Source organism: Drosophila rhopaloa, unplaced genomic scaffold (assembly GCF_018152115.1).
Source record: "Drosophila rhopaloa isolate 14029-0021.01 unplaced genomic scaffold, ASM1815211v1 contig_163, whole genome shotgun sequence".
Taxonomy (NCBI): Eukaryota; Metazoa; Arthropoda; class Insecta; order Diptera; family Drosophilidae; genus Drosophila; species Drosophila rhopaloa.
Window position 1 is genome coordinate 14079359 of NW_025335043.1, and position 23513 is coordinate 14102871.

The 23513-nt window shown below is 36.7% G+C and overlaps 1 protein-coding gene across 1 annotated transcript in view; it reads left to right on the forward strand.

Annotated features, from left to right (window-relative positions):
* Positions 1-4597: 4597 nt before the first annotated feature.
* LOC108052886 (G-protein coupled receptor dmsr-1) overlaps positions 4598-23513 on the forward strand; it is a 39865-nt gene continuing 20949 nt past the window's right edge. Inside the window, exons 1-2 of the mRNA XM_044458037.1 lie at positions 4598-4794; positions 5302-5510. The gene's annotated coding sequence lies outside the window, so the exon portion shown is untranslated. The remainder of the gene's footprint in view (positions 4795-5301; positions 5511-23513) is intronic.

Sequence of the window (23513 nt, forward strand, 5' to 3'; positions counted from 1 at the left end):
CATTTTTAATTTATTTAAATTTAAAGAAGTCCAGCAATCAACCTTGATTCTCAACAAAGTCAATGTAGACTTTTCCCTTTAAATATCACAAAAGTATTTATTCAATTTTATTATATTCTTGTGTCTCTTCTGCTGAGAATATTATAGTTATTAATTTAAGAAAAAGAGGAAAATATTCTTGAAATTAAACAGAACTTTATGCAAGTGAAAAAGGTACTTCATCAATTTTTAAATTCAGCTAAGAGATAGCCAAAAGTGTAACTCTGCTAAGTGTATTAACTGGGACTCATTTTGGTCTGTTTCTTCTCCACTTAAAGTTTCTGCCTTAGTGGCCACGGACTTCGCACAATTTGTTGACACTGGGCGGGCACTAAAATGAAGGACTCCTGTTAGCAGCTGCATGGCCACGCCCCGCTTCCTTTGTGGGCGTCACTTCCGTTTCCGGCGCCATCTTGCGGTCTCGCGCATAAATTAGTTTCCACCGCTCGTCTAATAAATTTAAATCTTCAGCCGCATTAAAGCAAATTTGGGAAAGCGTGGGTCAGCACGCTGCTACCATCAACTGGGATATTTACTGTCGGATTGTGTTTCCTTATTCGTTATGCTGTTTGTCCATTATTCTTTGGCCGCCTTCGAGCTTATATTTGCCTTTTGTGTTTGCCTTTTCGGCATTTTTAATTCCGCAAAAACGTGCTAACTCATTCTTGTGGCTTTGCCTGGCCGTGACAACTTTTAGATTTGAGATTTTCCATAATTTTATGTGTTACCACGCCTCTGTTTTCCGGGGTTTTCCATGCTTCTCCTATGTTTTGAATTAGGCGGCGAAACATAAAGTGTCCTTGCGGCCGTAAACGCCAACGCATCGAATAAAATGCAAATCGAAATCGCCACGACTTATTGCTGCCTGTTATTGTAAATTATTTTGGCTTCGCCTGTCGGATATGGATATTGCCAGTGGGCGGCAATTCTATTTTATACGCTTTATATCGGTTTTTGTTGACAGCTGGGGATTCTGTTCTTTTTAAAGGTGGAAGAGAGGTTGTTAAATCTGAGGGGCTCGGGCTCGCTAAACAAATCGCGAATAAGCCATTGCAAAGTGAAAAGTTATTCACCCATTCTCATCGCCAGAAACACCGCGAGGCGCTCCTGGGATTTGTTGACTTTCATTGCCAATTCCTGTTTGAAAACGGGGCGAAACATTGGCTGACACATTTCTCTTGAATTTTTTTTTATTTATAAGGAAAATGTTTAGCATTCAGCTGACGTTTTGTTTGTAAACAACAATGCACTTCTTCCCCTACGCTGCAAATGAAAATGTTTAAAATGGACTGGTATATCCACAGCGCAATTGCATTTAAAGATTTAATAGGTGAAGAATATTTTAGTGGACTTGTCACTAGTTTACCAATGCAATAAGGTATAATAACAATGTACTGATGAAAAGGTTATAATGATATTCAGAATGTGTTTCCTGAGGATCTAGGAATCTAGCCTTATTCAAATTAAACAGAAATGGCACAAATATAAATAGCATAAGATCCGAATAGAGTTTTGTGGTCCCAGCTTCTGTTTTGGGCCATTTTGATTGGCGTGTACATATGTGGAAGCACAACAAATTGTGGCCAAGCTGTCAGCACAATGCACCCGCATTTAGAGCCACCAAGCGAAACAGCTAAATACAGCAAATTTCAATAGAGATATTACACGGCAAATCAATACACTCTGAAATTAATTAGATTTAAGTATAGACCAAAAAATACACATCAAATTGATTAAACTAAAACAATATACTTTTTCCCTATCTTTTCACAATTATTTTATAATCAATTTATAATCATAACCATGATTATATTAGGACGAAAAACCCCTTTCTTTTTGGCATTATTTTTATTTCATTTTCCTTTTGCAGTCTGCTGGCTTGATTTTACATACTCTTTCGCTTCGCTGGCCAACAATATTTATTTTTATATTTCGGTTTTTTCTTTATTATTTATGGCTGCAAATACTCGCGAAATATTCAGCGATAAATTGATATATTTAATTGAAAAACATGCCAGACGATGGAAGTTTTATGGGTGTAGAAACTCTTCGTTTTTCGTGGCAACCAATAAATAGGAAAAATATTTCGTGGGAATTCCGGTAGCTTTTAATTGGCAGCGTTTCAATGCATTATCAAATTAGAAATAGTTTCACTTTTGATATGATACCTGTTTCAGAGCAGATTTTTCTCGTTATTTAAATTCAGTGTATCAAACTTAATTTGGCACGACTTGGACATAAAGCTTAATTAAATTAGACTCTGCCAATCTAATCATTATATTAATATTTCAAAGTAATTCATGGCCTCCAACACTTGCCAGCATCTGAATCTCTCCATGAAAACTCAGCATTTTCTCACTGCATTTGCATTTGACCCAGCTTTTCTATAATTATGCAGTTTCCGCCCACTTCCTGCAGCTGGGAAAACTTTGTGCCCTTATTAGGAATCTAAGGCAGCCCCGAATATAAGATGAAAAACGTTGGCACATTGTGATATATATTCTGTGCATTCCCAGTGGCCATTTTATGGCCGATGCGGAAACCCTAACGAGGAAAATGTGCCACCAAAAGACGTATACAGTTGTGTTCAAGTTGATTTACTTTAAGGGTTTAAATATTTTTCAATCTCGGATGAGGTTAATATATCAATAAACTTAAAACCAATCATACATTAAATTAGACTCCCAAAAACTGAAGACCAATTATACATTAAATTAGAGTGTATTTCTATAGGGGAAACCACACAGTAAATATAATTCTCTCTTCATCCATACACGTATTTAAAAACAGTCCTTCAAAGTAAAGTTAAAGCTAACAATAAGCTCCTTGTATCCCTTTGCTACTATTAATTTAAATTCAAGTGTGCAAATAGTGCCTACTATTCTTTTGAAGACAGCTGAATAAGTATTTTTTTAAGCGCATTCTTGGTGCGCCTGCATCATCATCTTCCGCACCATTTAGGCTGATTATTCGCATTTTTGGGCCCTAATTGTCGGAGGCGTATATAGTAACCTCCGCCAGCATTATAAATTCAATTTGGCCCAAATCAACAACAGTGCATGGCGAAGGAGGACAAAGGAAAAGGACTGCCTGTGGGGCGACAGACAACGTCTTAAAGGATTAAACAAGTAAAAGCAAAAGTGATTGTCATGCGCCTGGAACATGGCAGGCGACACTTTCTCCGCTGGTGTTGCCACTCCTCCTCTCACTTGGACACTTTCTTCGGCCTCATTTGCATAAAGGGAACCGGCCATAAATTCAGCCCACAGACGGTTAGGACGCGTCTGAGCCGCCACTAAAATCTACGGGTGTTTGCCTGACAAATGGCCAGCTATTTGGGGCTAGGTAAAAGGCTAGGATCGAGCCCACAGATTGGCAGCTGTTTTAGGGTTTATTTTAACCAGAAAATACTTTATTTCTGCCACTCTTAATATAAGTTGAAATAATTGTGGGATTAAGGGTGCTTGATGTAGTAACCGCCCAAATATTATAAGGCCTAAATTAGATTGGAGTTTTTCCATTAACATTTTAGCATTTCATTAAATTAATCTAATAAACTCCTTAGTCATCTTACTTCCTTAAATTATTCATTTATCATTTCAAGTCTTCATCCTAAAGAAATACCATATGTAAAGTAACTATAAACCATCAAAAGCCATCATACATTTAAGTTTCTCTAATCTCTGAGCTCACACAATGATTTATAGGTATAAACCAGACACATAAATAATGAAGAAATTTGGATTATACATTAACTAAGGTCACAGATAATCACAATGTCTTAATTCACTTGTAGCAAACATTATTATTTATTAGTAGGGATAATTTCCTTTAGGGATTCACATATGTCCTTTGTGCTTTGGTGCATAAATTAGCAGAAGCCAAAAGCTTTACAATATTAACAATACAGCCACAACTCATTTAGGCACTATTCATAAATTAAAGTTTGTCTAACCTTTGAACAACTCGCACCTCTAACTCAAACGATGATTTATAACATACTAGTACTTGGCAGTATTACGCATACGCCACGTGGGTTGTATGGCATAAATTAGTTGAAGCCATTACCATTACTACCAGTGCTCCTGAGACCCGTATCCTTCAGTCCTTTTTTTTGTATCCTTCACGGCCACAAAAACGCCATCTGTTGTCACAATTTGGCCTGACCTTAACCTCGCCTCAAGAAAAACAGAAAAGGAAAAGCGAAAAGCGTGAAGGAAACTCCGAAGTGGAAAGCAAAGGGAAATGCCATCAAAACATAAACAAAAATGGGGGACAACAGCTGACGGGCTGCAAGGAACATATGTTTGCGGTGAGCGCATGCGCGGCAGAGAAGGACTTAAGAGAGCCACTTCCGGTTTAAGAGAGTCCCTTTGCAGACTGGCATTGTGTTTGCTTGCGAGGTTTGTCTTTGCCGATTGTCTTTGCCTGTGGAAGCCGAGAATAAAGTCCACAGGAAGCAGTTGGCAACGCAGCATTTACTAGTTAACCGCCCGAAACTGCGGATTCCGGCGCCGCAATTCGCGCACAGTCTTCATCGCATCTCGGTGGCGTTCGCATCGTCGACGCTTCGGTTTCCCCAAAAATAAAATATTAATTCCCAGCCGAACCGAACCATCCTGAACTGAACTGAACCGTTGACTGTGAATTTTGTTTGACTTCCCATGCACTCGTGTCAGTTGCGTTCTGCGTTCCGTGCGCTGCGGCTGCGTTACTAGCTGAATTTCAGTTTTATATAAACTACAACAGCAAAAAGTATTTTTAAATTAATAAAAAAAAATCAAAGAAAAAACCTTAAGTGCTAAAACATATTTTTAAGTTATCAACTATATGCACTTTAGTTTCATTTTTAAAATGATTCGAGGACTGTATATCTTAAAAGAAAAGAGTGTTTAAAATGTTTTTATTCAGATAGTAAAATTAAATAGTTTTAATTTATTTAAAAAAAAAATAAATTTAATTAAATTAAAACGATCTATTTTGGAAATGATTTTATCAACAAATATATTACTAAAATGTAACGTAAATTAAGTAGATTTTTTTAAATACAAGTAGAAACAAGATTTTGTATAGCAACGTTTAAGATAAAACAAAAATGTATAAATTCCGTTAATACAAATATTTAAACTGTTAACAAATGTTCACTTTAATTCCAAATTAAATTTATATATTATAAAATTTATTTTAAAGTCATAGTAAGTAACAACTTTAAACATAATTGAACTTTATTTAATCAAATTTTAAAAATTATTTTTAAACCAGCCAACAGTTATCCGTGAAATGAACAGTTATTTAAAAGTAAAAAAACCCAATAATTTCAATAGAATCAATTAAAATGTAAATGAAACCCAAAATGTGTACTACAACACTGAACAGATTTAAACCATAAGTACAAATATTTGCGGAACAGCTGTTGAATAATTTGCATAAATCAACGTTGGAACAACAACACTTTGGGCTCTAGTTCTGCAGTAAGTGTCAACCCGTTGAATTATTTGTTTGACAATAAATTACCCAACCTATGTGCGCAGTTCTATAAATATCGCAGTCTGCAGGGAACCGTCGAGTCCTTTTTATTGGTAAATAATTAAATGCGAATTTGGGATTGCTCGTTCCCAGAAATACAGCCTGATCAAGTGGCTCTCATAAATTTTTCGAGAAATTTAAAGTCACTCAAGGGTGATTTCAACTCACTTCGAAAGCTCCTCTCGACATGAGAGTAATGGAATACTTATCATACAATTGCAATGAAGTAAAAGCGCATTTTCTGCAGATTTTCGGGAAATTTATCCGGCTTAATGCCAGTCTAGTCAATTGGGCAATGAGATTGCTTCCTTTTTTGTCAAATTTTTCTGTGGAAAAATTAATGGAGTGTTGAAGCATTGCTCTGCTTAACACTTGCTCTTCAAGTGGAAGTTCAGAGATTTTGACAAAAGAGGGCTGCCAAGGGTTCACGTCCTTCAGCTCCAACGCAGCTCTTGTATGAACCCTTCAAGGATTTCCTTTTGCCATCCCTTTGCCAGTCCATTGTCCCCGCCATCAAGTCCAAGTGAGTTCTCTATCATCGAAAGATAAAGAAAGCCAGCAGAGCCGCACAAAAAGTGACTTTGTCGGGGGGTCCTGGTCCTGAAACAATGCAAACAATCACAAAATGGCACTAGGCAAATACAAGAGCTGACCGCTTGCACGTGACATCGGAAAACATAAAAGAAAATTTGAAATCGAGAAAGTGGCAGAAATAGAAAAACAAATACCCAGGCAAACAAACTTCAATAAGCAAAAATGTTTTTGTGCTTCTTTTTTTTTAATTGCAAATTGTTTTGTCAACTAAAATGTTTTCGTTAGGGATTTAATATTTGTATAGCACCCATAATGCTTAAGAGTAATCCCTAACTCTTTTAAAGCATTTTTTATGATAACCCATTGTGCTTGACGAAAAAATATAAAATAAAATTGAATGATTAATGGTGTTGCTAAGGGGTAAATATTGTCATGACAGAAATAGTCCCCTAATTCATAGAAAAACTTGTTTTTATACCCTTGCAGAGGGTATTATAATTTTGGTCAGAAGTTTGTAACGCAGTGAAGGAGACGTTTCCGACCCCATAAAGTATATATATTCTTGATCAGGATCAATAGGGGAGTCGATATAGCCATGTCCGTCTGTCCGTCTGTCCGTCTGTCCGTCTGTCCGTCTGTCCGTCTGTCCGTCTGTTTCAATACCGTTTGCGAGCTCAGTTTAAAAGCTAGCGATCTGAAACTTTCACAATCGTCCTAAAACATGTGTACGCAGATCAAGTTTGAAAATCGCCCCGATCGGACGTCTATATCCTATAACCCCCATAGGAACAATTGGATATATCTTGCAAGAATTTATGATATTTCGCGCAGTGTAAAAGCTATTGACATTAATCTTTACAAATCGTATTTTTTTATGCATACCTTGATCAGGGTAAAAGCGCGTGGCGATCGGACGTCTATATCCTATAGCTCCCATAGGAACAATAGGGTAAAATCGGTTAAAATTTAATGATTTTTAGGATATTTCGCGCAGTGTAAAAGCTATTGACATAAATCTTTCCAAATCTTATTTTTTTATGCGTACCTTGATCAGGGTAAAAGCGCGTGATGATCGGACGTCTATATCCTATAGCTCCCATAGGAACAATAGGGTAAAATCGGTCCAAATTTGATGTTTTTCAGAATATTTCGCGATGTGTAAAAGCTATTGCTGTACATTTTTTCAAATCGTATTTTTTTATGCATTCATTCATCAAGGTAAAAGCGCGTGCTGATCGGACGTCTATATCCTATAGCTCCCATAGGAACAATACGGTGAAATCGGTCAAAATTTCATGTTTTTAGAATATTTCGCGCAGTGTATAAGCTATTGACACACATTTTTCCAAGTCTTATTTATTTAGGCATACCTTGATCAGGGTAAAAGCGCTTGCCGATTGGACGTCTATATCGTATAGCTTCCGTAGGAAAAATTGTTAAAGGCTGCGAAAATATCCCTTTTTTCCCTATTTGTATATGACAATTTTGCAGTATAAAAGCTATTGGCATGAAACTATGCAATTTATCTAATTTATTTATGTACACCTTGCTCAGGGTAAAAGTTGCTGCCAATCAGACAAGTACATACTACATCCGCTATTTAAAAATTAAATTAATTACGTATAGCTAATCTTTTTTTTATGTATAATTATAGAAAACTTAATTTTTATACCCTTGCAGAGGGTATTATAATTTTGGTCAGAAGTTTGTAACGCAGTGAAGGAGACGTTTCCGACCCCATAAAGTATATATATTCTTGATCAGGATCAATAGGGGAGTCGATATAGCCATGTCCGTCTGTCCGTCTGTCCGTCTGTCCGTCTGTCCGTCTGTTTCAATACCGTTTGCGAGCTCAGTTTAAAAGCTAGCGATCTGAAACTTTCACAATCGTCCTAAAACATGTGTACGCAGATCAAGTTTGAAAATCGCCCCGATCGGACGTCTATATCCTATAGCTCCCATAGGAACAATTGGATATATCTTGCAAGAATTTATGATATTTCGCGCAGTGTAAAAGCTATTGACATTAATCTTTACAAATCGTATTTTTTTATGCATACCTTGATCAGGGTAAAAGCGCGTGGCGATCGGACGTCTATATCCTATAGCTCCCATAGGAACAATAGGGTAAAATCGGTTAAAATTTAATGATTTTTAGGATATTTCGCGCAGTGTAAAAGCTATTGACATAAATCTTTCCAAATCTTATTTTTTTATGCGTACCTTGATCAGGGTAAAAGCGCGTGACGATCGGACGTCTATATCCTATAGCTCCCATAGGAACAATAGGGTAAAATCGGTCCAAATTTGATGTTTTTCAGAATATTTCGCGATGTGTAAAAGCTATTGCTGTACATTTTTTCAAATCGTATTTTTTTATGCATTCATTCATCAAGGTAAAAGCGCGTGCTGATCGGACGTCTATATCCTATAGCTCCCATAGGAACAATACGGTGAAATCGGTCAAAATTTCATGTTTTTTAGAATATTTCGCGCAGTGTATAAGCTATTGACACACATTTTTCCAAGTCTTATTTATTTAGGCATACCTTGATCAGGGTAAAAGCGCTTGCCGATTGGACGTCTATATCGTATAGCTTCCGTAGGAAAAATTGTTAAAGGCTGCGAAAATATCCCTTTTTTCCCTATTTGTATATGACAATTTTGCAGTATAAAAGCTATTGGCATGAAACTATGCAATTTATCTAATTTATTTATGTACACCTTGCTCAGGGTAAAAGTTGCTGCCAATCAGACAAGTACATACTACATCCGCTATTTAAAAATTAAATTAATTACGTATAGCTAATCTTTTTTATACCCTTGCAGAGGGTATTATAATTTTGGTCAGAAGTTTGTAACGCAGTGAAGGAGACGTTTCCGACCCCATAAAGTATATATATTCTTGATCAGGATCAATAGGGGAGTCGATATAGCCATGTCCGTCTGTCCGTCTGTCCGTCTGTCCGTCTGTCCGTCTGTCCGTCTGTTTCAATACCGTTTGCGAGCTCAGTTTAAAAGCTAGCGATCTGAAACTTTCACAATCGTCCTAAAACATGTGTACGCAGATCAAGTTTGAAAATCGCCCCGATCGGACGTCTATATCCTATAGCTCCCATAGGAACAATTGGATATATCTTGCAAGAATTTATGATATTTCGCGCAGTGTAAAAGCTATTGACATTAATCTTTACAAATCGTATTTTTTTATGCATACCTTGATCAGGGTAAAAGCGCGTGGCGATCGGACGTCTATATCCTATAGCTCCCATAGGAACAATAGGGTAAAATCGGTTAAAATTTAATGATTTTTAGGATATTTCGCGCAGTGTAAAAGCTATTGACATAAATCTTTCCAAATCTTATTTTTTTATGCGTACCTTGATCAGGGTAAAAGCGCGTGACGATCGGACGTCTATATCCTATAGCTCCCATAGGAACAATAGGGTAAAATCGGTCCAAATTTGATGTTTTTCAGAATATTTCGCGATGTGTAAAAGCTATTGCTGTACATTTTTTCAAATCGTATTTTTTTATGCATTCATTCATCAAGGTAAAAGCGCGTGCTGATCGGACGTCTATATCCTATAGCTCCCATAGGAACAATACGGTGAAATCGGTCAAAATTTCATGTTTTTTAGAATATTTCGCGCAGTGTATAAGCTATTGACACACATTTTTCCAAGTCTTATTTATTTACGCATACCTTGATCAGGGTAAAAGCGCTTGCCGATTGGACGTCTATATCGTATAGCTTCCGTAGGAAAAATTGTTAAAGGCTGCGAAAATATCCCTTTTTTCCCTATTTGTATATGACAATTTTGCAGTATAAAAGCTATTGGCATGAAACTATGCAATTTATCTAATTTATTTATGTACACCTTGCTCAGGGTAAAAGTTGCTGCCAATCAGACAAGTACATACTACATCCGCTATTTAAAAATTAAATTAATTACGTATAGCTAATCTTTTTTTTATGTATAATTATAGAAAACTTAATTTTTATACCCTTGCAGAGGGTATTATAATTTTGGTCAGAAGTTTGTAACGCAGTGAAGGAGACGTTTCCGACCCCATAAAGTATATATATTCTTGATCAGGATCAATAGGGGAGTCGATATAGCCATGTCCGTCTGTCCGTCTGTCCGTTGTCCGTTGTCCGTCTGTCCGTCTGTCCGTCTGTTTCAATACCGTTTGCGAGCTCAGTTTAAAAGCTAGCGATCTGAAACTTTCACAATCGTCCTAAAACATGTGTACGCAGATCAAGTTTGAAAATCGCCCCGATCGGACGTCTATATCCTATAGCTCCCATAGGAACAATTGGATATATCTTGCAAGAATTTATGATATTTCGCGCAGTGTAAAAGCTATTGACATTAATCTTTACAAATCGTATTTTTTTATGCATACCTTGATCAGGGTAAAAGCGCGTGGCGATCGGACGTCTATATCCTATAGCTCCCATAGGAACAATAGGGTAAAATCGGTTAAAATTTAATGATTTTTAGGATATTTCGCGCAGTGTAAAAGCTATTGACATAAATCTTTCCAAATCTTATTTTTTTATGCGTACCTTGATCAGGGTAAAAGCGCGTGACGATCGGACGTCTATATCCTATAGCTCCCATAGGAACAATAGGGTAAAATCGGTCCAAATTTGATGTTTTTCAGAATATTTCGCGATGTGTAAAAGCTATTGCTGTACATTTTTTCAAATCGTATTTTTTTATGCATTCATTCATCAAGGTAAAAGCGCGTGCTGATCGGACGTCTATATCCTATAGCTCCCATAGGAACAATACGGTGAAATCGGTCAAAATTTCATGTTTTTTAGAATATTTCGCGCAGTGTATAAGCTATTGACACACATTTTTCCAAGTCTTATTTATTTACGCATACCTTGATCAGGGTAAAAGCGCTTGCCGATTGGACGTCTATATCGTATAGCTTCCGTAGGAAAAATTGTTAAAGGCTGCGAAAATATCCCTTTTTTCCCTATTTGTATATGACAATTTTGCAGTATAAAAGCTATTGGCATGAAACTATGCAATTTATCTAATTTATTTATGTACACCTTGCTCAGGGTAAAAGTTGCTGCCAATCAGACAAGTACATACTACATCCGCTATTTAAAAATTAAATTAATTACGTATAGCTAATCTTTTTTTTATGTATAATTATAGAAAACTTAATTTTTTTATATATAATTACACAAAATTTATTTCTGATATATATTTAGTATTTGATTTCATATAATTACAAGAAATTAATAGTTGATATATATCCAACATATATGTCGCATTTATGTTGATCGTCAATTAAATGGATTTAGTTCTTCTATATAATTAAACATATTTATTCATTTATATTATTTTTTAATATTTGATTGAAAGTTTGGAGTATCACCACAACTGGGTTCGTTGTTTGATTATGTTTTTCTATCGTACATGTGCCGTCCTCCTCGATTCTCATAAAAGCCTTGTATATGCGCCATGCATTTTAAACCTGAAGGAGTTGTCTCATTTTTGACCATCATGATTGTACTTTTTTTTATAAACGCTGTGATCTCGGAAGCTATAATATTTCGAGGGTTGAGGTTTTAGATTTACTTTCCTTTGTTTTCCATGCCACGCCCACTCTAACGCCCACAATCGCTAACTAAGCTAAGGTCTGTCTAGCGCTTTAGATTTTATTTTGATTATTAATATCCATCTAACAGCAGAATATTTTTTTTTAATTGCTCATAAGTTTTTAATGAGTTATAAGCAATTAAATTTTTCCCTAATAGATGGCGCTTGTTTAAAAATCGGAATCGGTTGCTCTGGCAACCACATTTTTTAAGGAGAGAGAGAATAAAAATTCTTCATACGCATTCTACTGGTGACCATGAAGACCATTTTTGGTTCAGCCAAGTGCCACGCCCATAAAAATCTTCAACGCTAAAATCTGACTAGCAGCCGAATTTCAAATGATTTTGTAAAATTTTAAATCGATACCAATATACTCATTCAAAATTGTTCAAATCGGACCCTTGGCTGAGTAACTGGTATATGATAGTCGGGGCACCTGACTATAGCATTCACTCTTGTTTTATTTGTAAATTCTACATTACAAAAATTTTTCGAATCGCTCCAATCGTAATATTTTTTGTAAGGTTTCAATATGTACGTTTAAAGGCTTTATTATGGCGCCAAAAACTTTAAACCTAAAGGAATTGTCTCATTCTTACATTTTGTTTTGATACTGCAGCGCGTCCTCCTCGATTCTCATAAAAGCTTTATGTATGCGCCATGCATTTTAAACCTGAAGGAGTTGTCTCATTTTTGACCATCATGATTGTACTTTTTTTATAAACGCTGTGATCTCGGAAGCTATAATATTTCGAGGGTTGGGGTTTTAGATTTAGTTTCCTTTGTTTTCCATGCCACGCCCACTCTAACGCCCACAATCGCTAACTAAGCTAAGGTCTGTCTAGCGCTTTAGATTTTATTTTGATTATTAATATCCATCTAACACCAGAATATTTTTTCCTTAATTGCTCACAAGTTTTTAATGAGTTATAAGCAATTAAATTTTTCACCAATAGATGACGCTTGTTTAAAAATCGGAATCGGTTGCTCAGGCAACCACATTTTTTAAGGAGAGAGAATAAAAATGGTGACCATGAAGACCATTTTTGCTTCAGCCAAGTGCCACGCCCACAAAAATCTTCAACGCTAAAATCTGACTAGCAGCCGCATTTCAAATGATTTTGTAAAATTGTAAATCGATACCAATATACTCATTCAAAATTGTTCAAATCGGACCCTTGGCTGAGTAACTGGTATATGATAGTCGGGGCACCTGACTATATCATTCACTCTTGTTTTATTTGTAAATTCTACATTACAAAAAATTTTCGAATCGCTCCAAACGTAATATTTTTTTTAAGGTTTCAATATGTACGTTTAAAGGCTTTATTATGGCGCCAAAAACTTTAAACCTAAAGGAATTGTCTCATTCTTACATTTTGTTTTGATACTGCAGCGCTGTCCTCCTCGATTCTCATAAAAGCCTTGTATATGCGCCATGCATTTTAAACCTGAAGGAGTTGTCTCATTTTTGACCATCATGATTGTACTTTTTTTTATAAACGCTGTGATCTCGGAAGCTATAATATTTCGAGGGTTGAGGTTTTAGATTTAGTTTCCTTTGTTTTCCATGCCACGCCCACTCTAACGCCCACAATCGCTAACTAAGCTAAGGTCTGTCTAGCGCTTTAGATTTTATTTTGATTATTAATATCCATCTAACAGCAGAATATTTTTTCTTAATTGCTCATAAGTTTTTAATGAGTTAAAGCAATTAAATTTTTCCCCAATAGATGGCGCGTGTTTAAAAATCGGAATCGGTTGCTCAGGCAACCACATTTTTTAAGGAGAGAGAGAATAAAAATGGTGACCATGAAGACCATTTTTGCTTCAGCCAAGTGCCACGCCCACAAAAATCTTCAACGCTAAAATCTGACTAGCAGCCGCATTTCAAATGATTTTGTAAAATTGTAAATCGATACCAATATACTCATTCAAAATTGTTCAAATCGGACCCTTGGCTGATTTCGAATCGCTCCAATCGTAATATTATGGCGCCAAAAACTTTAAACCTGAAGGAATTGTCTCATTCCTACATTTTGTTTTGATACTGCAGCGCTGTCCTCCTCGATTCTCATAAAAGCTTTATGTATGCGCAATGTACTTTAAACCTGAAGGAATTGTCTGATTTTTGGCGATGTTAATCGAACTTTTTTTGATGCAGGTGCTCTTCTCCTCGATTCTCACAAAAACGGTGGGGTATTGGGCTGCGATATTCGTAATTTAGCTTTTTCTCGGAGTTTATTTTTGTGGTGAAGTGTTTGTGTGAAAAAAATCGATTTGAAGCTTTCGTCAGTCTTTTTCAAGACTTCATTGGAAACCGCATTGGATCTGGATTTTTCAACTTCTTCATCTTCAAAAGATAGGTGCTCTAGCTTAATATTTACATTTGTAGACATAACATAATATTTCTTGTAGATTAGTATTAGACATTTTTTCAGGTTTATTTATAAGTTTTTATATCGTATATATAATCATATATATATCTGAATATATATAATATATCTATCTAACTTTAATATTTCAAATCTAAATCTTAAACATTTCGGACGAATTTTTATCAAAATGCCGCGGCTAAGAAAAACGTCCGCGGAACAAAGACGTCGCGCTATTAATAATCGTAGTCAGGCTTTTTATAGAGATAATTTGAATGAAGTACGTTCCCGAAATTCGCAACGATTGGCAGAAGCTCGGGAAGCGGATACGCAAGGCAGAGAAGAAGAACGCTCGCAAGATGCACAGGCTCCTTACGCAGACGAAATCGTAGGTTCGCAATTCGAGAGCAGAATCGGAATACCGTAGATCATGCCATTCGAAGAGAAAGCCCCACCCATAGAGAGTCTGAACGCGAAACTGATGCTGCGCGCCACGCTTTAATGCGTTCTTCGGAAGAATATAGGTTATTTGCGCAGGAAAGAAATACTAGGGAGCATGCCATAAGAAGGCAAGATCCGAGTTATAGAGAGTCGGAACGCGAAGTGGATGCTGCGCGCCATGCTTTTATGCGCTCCTTCCAAGAATATCGAATAAATGATCAGAGAAGAAATACCAGGGAGCACGCCATTAGAAGGGAAGATCCGACTTATAGAGAGTCTGAACGCGAAGAGGATGCTGCGCGTCACGCTCTGATGCGCTCTTTCGAGAATTATAGGATAATGGATCAGGAAAGAAATACCAGGGAGCACGCCATTAGAAGGCAAGATCCGAGTTATAGAGAGTCGGAACGCGAAGTGGATGCTGCGCGCCATGCTTTTATGCGATCCTTCGAAGAATATCGAATAATGGATCAGAGAAGAAATACCAGGGAGCACGCCATTAGAAGGGAAGATCCGACTTATAGAGAGTCTGAACGCGAAGAGGATGCTGCGCGTCACGCTCTGATGCGCTCTTTCGAGAATTATAGGATAATGGAACAGGAGAGAAATACCAGGGAGCAAACCATAAGAAGGCAAAGTCCCTGTTATAGAAATGACTACCGTCAGCGAGATGCAGAATACCATCGGACGGCAAGGAGTGATCTTGCAAGGAGAAGCCAGCAGCAAAGGATAAATTCATCGCAAAGAAGAATGACCCGACAGCAAACCCGCATAATGGCAGAGCAGGTCAGGCAAATGAATGAGGCTCGAGTTATAAACTATAGAAATAATTCACAAAATCGTGCAGCGGAGTCTCAAAGACAATCCCAGCGAAATATTGATGCGAGAGCTAGATTGTCTCCCGAAGAACAGATTGAACAAAGAGAGCTACAAGGACAAATTAGACGATCTGGAGCACGTAATACCTATTTAAATAATATAAAGATGGGTCCTAGTAAAATATGTACAAGTTGTGGAGGACTATGGTTTCCCTTTCAGGTTAAAGCGCTTAACAAAGGGATTATAATATCAAAATATCCGCAACTAGATGTTTCAAAAGCCTTTTACTTATCTGAAAAGTTTTCCAATTCATCTGACCGTTATTTCTTCTGCAATACATGTCACGCAAGGATTTCAAAAGGCAAAATACCAAACTTATGCTTATCGGAGGGCTTCGACCTACCTGAAGTGCCTCCTTGCTTAAAGGATCTAACATGCCTGGAAGAAAGATTGATTTCACCGAGAATACCGTTTATGCGAATTGTTTCATTGGGATATGAAAGGCAATGCGCGGTAAGAGGAGCCGTTATTAATATTCCTATTTCGGTGTCGGAGACTGTCACAGCACTGCCGCGCACTTTTGAGAATACCCATGTGGTTCAAGTGCATTTAAAACGAAAATTGGAATACCGACATAGTTTTATGACTGAAACTATTCGACCAGGCAAAGTTATGGAAGCGATGCGTTACTTGGTCAATACGGAATTATACCAGAAGCATAATGTCTTTGTTTCTCAAAACTGGCTCGATGAATTTCGAGGTAATAATGAAGTTGCGTTTATTGCTGACAACAGAGATCTCCCAATTGTGGAGGCACTTTTAAATGAGCAAATGGAAGTCAATCCTGCTCCACAGATCAGCTCTGATGAAGATAATTTAAATCCTGGAGGACACGAAACATTATTAGAAAACGATCCAGTAGAGAACCATCAAATAATAGCGATGGCTCCCGGCGAGGGTCGTCGACCGGTAGATATGACAACTGATGAAGATGCTGAGGAATTATCTTTTCCCACCATTTCGTGTGGAGAAATTTTTAAATGTAAAACAACGTACGGACGCAAAGTTAAGTCTCAAATTCGGTTTTACGATCGACGATGTGCAAAAGTTCCAAAAATTTTATATATGTATAAACGCTATGAACTTACACGTGTCAAAGACGCAATCTCAATTTGCTTAAGGAAAAAGTCTGGAAACTCACATGTTACCGCTTCAAATATGATGGATGAAACCTTTGTGAACAGCTTAATACAGCATAATGATGGATATCACCTTTTGAAAGGCTTACGATCCTCTCCAGCTCATTGGGAAGCTGAGAAGAAAAAGGTTTTGGCTATGATTCGGCAATTTGGATTACCCGTTTTTTTTATAACGCTCTCGGCCGCTGAGACCAAGTGGAATGAGCTTCTTGTAAATTTATGTCAAATTTTGGATAAAAGAACCATCACCGAAGAAGAGGCGGGCAATCTTTCTAGTTCCGAAAAAGCTAGATTGATTAGATCGGACCCAGTTACTTGCGCAAGGTACTTTGACTACAGATTACGTCAATTGATGAAATTATTTAAATCAAATATTTTCGAGGAATTTAATTTGACTCATTTTTACTGGAGAATTGAATTTCAACATAGGGGATCCCCACACTCTCACGGAATGTACTGGCTTCAAAATGCGCCAAAAATCCAGAGTGACGTTGGATCCGGTAATTTAGAGGAGGTAATAGCTTTTATTGACAGATTCATTTCGACTAACGGAGATAATGTTGACTTGCAGGATATCATTAAATATCAGTTGCATAGGCACACCGTTACTTGCAAAAGGGAATTTAACCGAGATGGAAAATGTCGCTTTAATATGCCATTTCCACCGATGCCGGAAACAAAAATTCTATATCCATTTTCCGATGACGAAAGAATTACGGATAGGCAAAAAACCACATGGAGGAAAATGCAAGATCTTTTGGATGATAAACGGAACGTTACCGACGTTGAAGCTCAACATTTAAACCATTTTGAAAATATCCTCAACAAACTAGAGGTCAATTACGAAGAATATATTTTAGCTATTCGATCAACTTTAAAAAAGCCGCAAATATTTCTACGTAGAAAATTTTCGGACAGAATGCTAAATGCTTACAATGAGGACATACTAAAACTTCACCGAGCTAACATGGACATTCAATACATTTTAGATGTGTACGGTTGTTGTAGCTATATCATAAACTACATCAACAAATCAAATAGAGGAGTTTCAATATTGCTCAGAGAAGCTATGGAAGAAATAACAGAAGGAGGACATCGCGATAGGTCTGTAAAGGAGAAACTCCAGCATCTTGGAAATAAGTTCATAAATGGAACCGAAATATCAGCTCAGGAAGCTGTTTACAATATTTTAGGGCTACATTTGTCAGAAACCAGTAACGGAAGCAAGTTCATAAATACATCGCTTCCTGAGCAAAGAGTACGAATGGTCAAGTCAAAAAAGGAGTTGGAGCGACTGCCCTCAGACTCTACAGATATATACGTCGCAGGATTAAATGACTATTATACACTTAGGCCGGAAAGTATGGAGCAAGTATGTCTCGCGGATTTTGTCGCACTCTACGATCGAAAAGTCCGCAAAACCAGAAATGAAGAAGATGAATATGCGGAGCATGAAGAGGAAGATGAACAGGAAAATATTGCAGCGGAAAACCTAATCATGCTGAATAATTCAGGTACTCTTAAGAAACGAAGTAAGCCGTATATTTTGAGGTGGAGACGGTTTAGTAAAAATTCTTCAAGATCTGACTATTATCGAGAACTGGTAATGCTTTTTTATCCTTGGCGAAATGAGCAAATGGATATCCTGGAAACAAATAATGAAGAAACGTATAATCTCAACAAAGTCTTAATTGAAACTAATAGAAAGAATTACGACAAAATAAGTGAAGAAGACTTTGAGGAAATAATAAGAGAAATACAACAAAACAACAATGATGATCTCGAAGACAATGACATTCTCCCATCACAATTTTTGGATGATGAATTTCGGGGATTTGCCATTCCCGAAGTGGAACGGAATCCTAATGTGTTTCAAGAAAACTCTACTGATCCCAGCTCTGATGAAGATGGTCCCAGAGTCTTAAAATTGCCTCCATTAATTCCCGTTGATGACGTTTGTAGTTTAGTGCGATCTCTTAATAGTAAACAACGTCAATATTATGCTCATTTAATGCATAATATGAATCAAAAGAACATTTTTTATGAGTTTATTGGAGGCGGCGCAGGAGTTGGAAAGAGTCGATTAATTTCGACCATTTATCAGTCCCTTATGTTAAGATTTAACACGTTGGCTGGAAGTAATCCAGACTCGGCAAAAGTTTTACTTTGCGCTCCAACAGGTAAAGCGGCCTTTGGAATAAAAGGACATACATTGCATTCATTGTTTTCATTACCCGTGAACCAGTCTTCTGCAGGATTGAAGCCATTAAGCGCAGATACGTTGAATACTACATATTCAAAACTTATGGATGTAAAATTGATTATAATTGATGAAATATCAATGGTGGGATCTAGAGTGCTATCATATTTGGATTGCCGCTTAAAACAAATTTACAGAACAAACCAATATTTTGGAGGAATTTCCATAATAGTTTTTGGAGACCTTAAACAGCTTCAGCCGGTTGGTGACAAATGGATATTTAAACCCAACACAAGAGACGTATATAGCGCGATTATTGGAACACCGCTATGGGATTTGTTTAAATTTTTTGAATTGACGGAGATAATGAGACAACGTGAAGACTGTGACTTTGCTGTGGCCTTAAATAATATGTCGGAAGGAAATATGACAGATGCCGACATTGCTTTAATAAAGGAGAGAGAGATACATTCCAGAGATTTGGAAACAATTCCAAGAGAGGCAATTCGACTATTCTATTCAAACGCAAAAGTAAATGCATATAATAACTTAAGACTGGAGCAAATTGATACACAAGAGTTTATATCAACAGCAAAAGATACAGTAAAAGCATCTTCGGATTCTACAGAAAATAAATTTAGGATTTTGGAAAAAGGTAAGGCATATAAAGCGTCGGATACTCAAGGACTCCCATATTCATTAACCTTAAAAACTTCTGCAAAGTATATGATAACAGTCAATATTGACACCAGTGATGGATTAGTAAATGGAGCAAGTGGTGAACTTAGGCAAATTGACCAAGCACCAAGCGGATCGGTATCGACTCTTTGGATACAATTTATAGAGTCATCTATTGGATCCGAAGCTCGAACAAAAAAACTAACAGATCACACCCGGATTGGACTCCTATAGAGCGAATTTTAAGAACATTTCAATATGGTAATAGTAAGCAAACTATGATAGAACGTTTCCAGTTTCCAGTAGTACCTGCTGAAGCCATTACGATACACAAGAGCCAAGGAGCGACATATAGCGAAGTGGTTGTGAATGTGGAAAATCGAATAAGCCGAGCTGCTCTTTACGTTGCCTGCAGCCGAGCAACGAAAGCTTCTGGTCTTTATATTATTGGAAAATTTTCTCCCCCAGGAAAATGGAAGAAACAGATCCAGTTTATATTGAGCTAAAGAGCCTCAGAACTGAGAAGAATCTTATACCGCTTCACAAGCAAATCTTCGACAATCCCGAAGAGAAAATTATAGTTTACTATCAAAACATTCAGGGATTACATTTGCGAATGGATGATGTGCAAACAGACATTTTTATAAGGTCAGCGGACATCTTGTGCTTTGTCGAAAGTTGGACTCTTAACGAAGAGGATTGCGAAGTTAATGGATTTAATAAAGTCGCTCAAATCAATGGTATAAACCAAGGAAACAGAAGGGCTCACAATGGAATAATTGTTTTTGCAAAGCCACACATTTTCCAAAACATTGAAGTAATTTTTCACCGAAGTATTGAAACGGGAAACATTAATGAGGTGTGCCAAATTATTGCATTTAAGCACCTTCAAATCATATATGTATTATTATACAGAAATCCTTCATTTCCAGTGTCAAGGTTGAGGAATGCACTTGTAGACTGCATAGAGCAGGAGTTGGGCGTAAGAAATAGCATAGTCATTTTGGGTGACTTTAATATATGCCGCTCAACTAGTGAAGCCGTATTGGAAAGGAAGCTAAATGAACTAGACTTCACGGCGCTTTTGGAACGAGTTTCAACAACGAAACAAAACACGAGCATAGATTGGGCATTTTCAAATTTTTCTTTACCAAGAGCTTTCGTGTATGAGACTCCTTACAGTCATCACGACGGAATTTTTCTCTACTTAGGCTAAATATATAAAATATAATTAGTAAGTAGAGAATTATTATATGAATAAACCAAATATAATTACTTTACAAGTTATATAAAATATAACTTAAAGTGTGGTGTAGAAATCTAGAACAAGGATTCGGAAACTTTTGAACGCCAATGGAATTATTTTTAATCGACGAACTAGTCAAAAAGGAAATGTAAATTTGCAGTGCACAAGATAACGGGGATGGAATGCATATCTATTCCATTACTCTATGTAAAGTATGTAACTTTACCTATGTACATATTTAAAAGGTTGAGAAGCATATAATAATATATTTAATATTAGCGTATAAATTTAGAACAAGGAGATGGAACTTTAAAAGTTAAAGTTTAACTGTTAATCAAATTAATATTATTCTACAAGTTATTTAAAATATAACTTTAAAATAGTTTAATATACGTACACTGCCTTTAATATCATTAGAATGTAAGTAAGCTGTTAAGCCAGCTGTAAATAACAGTATTATATTTAATACAAGTTCTTGGAACTTGGCGTACAATGTAACGAAAAACCCACGGAAAGTTCATATGGTATATAAAATAAAGAGGATTAATACTCTTGACAGGTAAAAAACTGTCCGATCTACCATTTGTCTTTTCGCTACTTTTTCAATTTTAGCAATTTCGGCTAAGTCTGCAAGGGTATTAAAACTTCGGCTTGCCGAAGTTAGCTTCCGTCCTCGTTACGTTATATAATCTTTTAACAAAAAAAGAGAGCTTTGCACGACCAACGTATTGATTTCTGTGAATCTGCGACCATTTTTTAAAGCCGAAAAACAAGCTTTTCCGCACAGTAAACAACATATGAATTTCCTAGAAGAGATTTGCGTAGCTAAAAATGTTTGCAAAAAGTATGTGTTTTTTTGAAAGCACAGAGATTTTCAACGCTCTTCCGTAGCCGAGCAAAAACTAATCAAAAACGAAAAACAAAGTCATCTGTCAATTTGCTGAAACAACAAATAAATAAAATTTAATTAAAGGTTCGCCATGACGCTCAATATGTTAGACTTTGCGGATGACTTTGACGGGAAAACGTTACCAAAGTTTCAGTTTCGGTTTACTTTTACTTCCTGCGGCCGTAATGGGACAAGATTTTAATCAAAAATCAGTTACAACTTTGGCAACTTGGTGGAAACTGCCTCGTCAAACTTGTTAAGACACTTTCCTTCTTTTATGCCAGTAATTTCCTCTATAAATTATAAATTATATCCAGTTCACCAGCACGGTTTTTCCCCGAGAGAGGAAATTTTCTGATTTGCATAACGCGGCGTATGCGTAATAATGATCGAAATCAAGTCTGACGATTTGCCTTATTGACTCCATATTACTTTATTTGCGCAGTCAAATTTTGTAGAGATTTTCCTCGGATTTTCCTATTGAATTTCATTTATATTCGAGTGTGTAGGTGTTGTTGTTTTCGCCTTTGTTTTATGCACGCACAAATATTTCCTTTTCGGCTTTCATTTTTTTTGCGTGTTTGAGTTCGTAATTTGAGTTGATTTGTGATAAGGGGGCTGCTGATTTCGATTGTTTTTCCCATCCCTCCGCTTGTGTTTTTTATTTCTCCTTTTTTTTCCTGAGGTTGACCTGCCTTGACATCGTTGTGGGAGTGTGTTTGTGGGCGCCTAGTTGTAGGCAACGCTTATTTTTTATGTTCGTTCGCCGAGATTGGAGGGGTGGTATTCCTATTAACAGGGGTTTTCGGTTGTGCCTGGCATCAGATTTGTATGAAAATGATATGCCAAAAATACCAAAACAAATCCCCCCACGTAATGCCAATTACATTAAAATTACTTGCAGCCTTGCCAATGGGCGAAAGCGTTTAGGACGGCCAAAGCAATTGAAACATTAAATTCGCAGCGTGTTCGTATTAAATTTTTGATAGAAAGAAAATATTTATGAATTTCCCTGAAAATATATGGGGGAATAACGTTGCCAAAACATAAATTACACTTGTGGAAACCATTTAAATTTTATAATAAAATCTTTAAATTGCTTCTTGTTGTGATATTACAAATCGTATTCAATTATGATTGAGTTGAACAATGACTAACAGAATTCTTCCAACAAGTTTTAAATTTTAATAACCGAATGACGAGCCAATTCACTTGAAATTTGAAAAAGAGTTGACGTAGGTACACATTGCCATTGTATTGTTATTAAGTGTCTCAGTGGCAAAGTACTATAGCAACAGTAAAAACAATAGAAAAACTTGAACTGCAACGGGTACTTTTCCACCCACGCAATTGCCTCGAGCCTCGTTCATGCTATATCCAAAAAAGCCAGTCATAGAAAAGTTGACTTCTGTTTCGGACTTTTCAACCAACAATTTATTAACAACACCAAAAAGAGTACAAAGTTTTATCCAGACAACAAAAATTGTGACAAAAATATTCGCGGCGAACACTTGAGGCGCTTTACAACATCAGCAACTCGTCCGAACACAAACAGAAAGCGAAATATTCGCGATTTAAGTTGGCATCATAAATTCAAAAAAAGCCAACAAAAAATAACCAAAGGACGACTCTTGCATAATTTATGAGCGCGCAAGAGGAGCGAAGCTGCAAAGAAGCCCCTGCTAAATGCAAAAAAATTCGAGCAAAACGTAAAAACTGCCTAAAAAGATGGGAAAACTGTGATTATGATTTGCAACATTTTGCTAAAGCTCCGCCCTTTGCCGCCCTAAGCTGCCTCTAATTGTTAAATGTTGCAAAAGCTGGGCCAAAATGTCTGCGACGTGACAAATTCGACACAATGGTGTTAGTTTGGCTTTCTTTGAAAGGTTCAACATTTATAAATTCTTAAAACATATATATAAAAAAAGCTTTAAGAA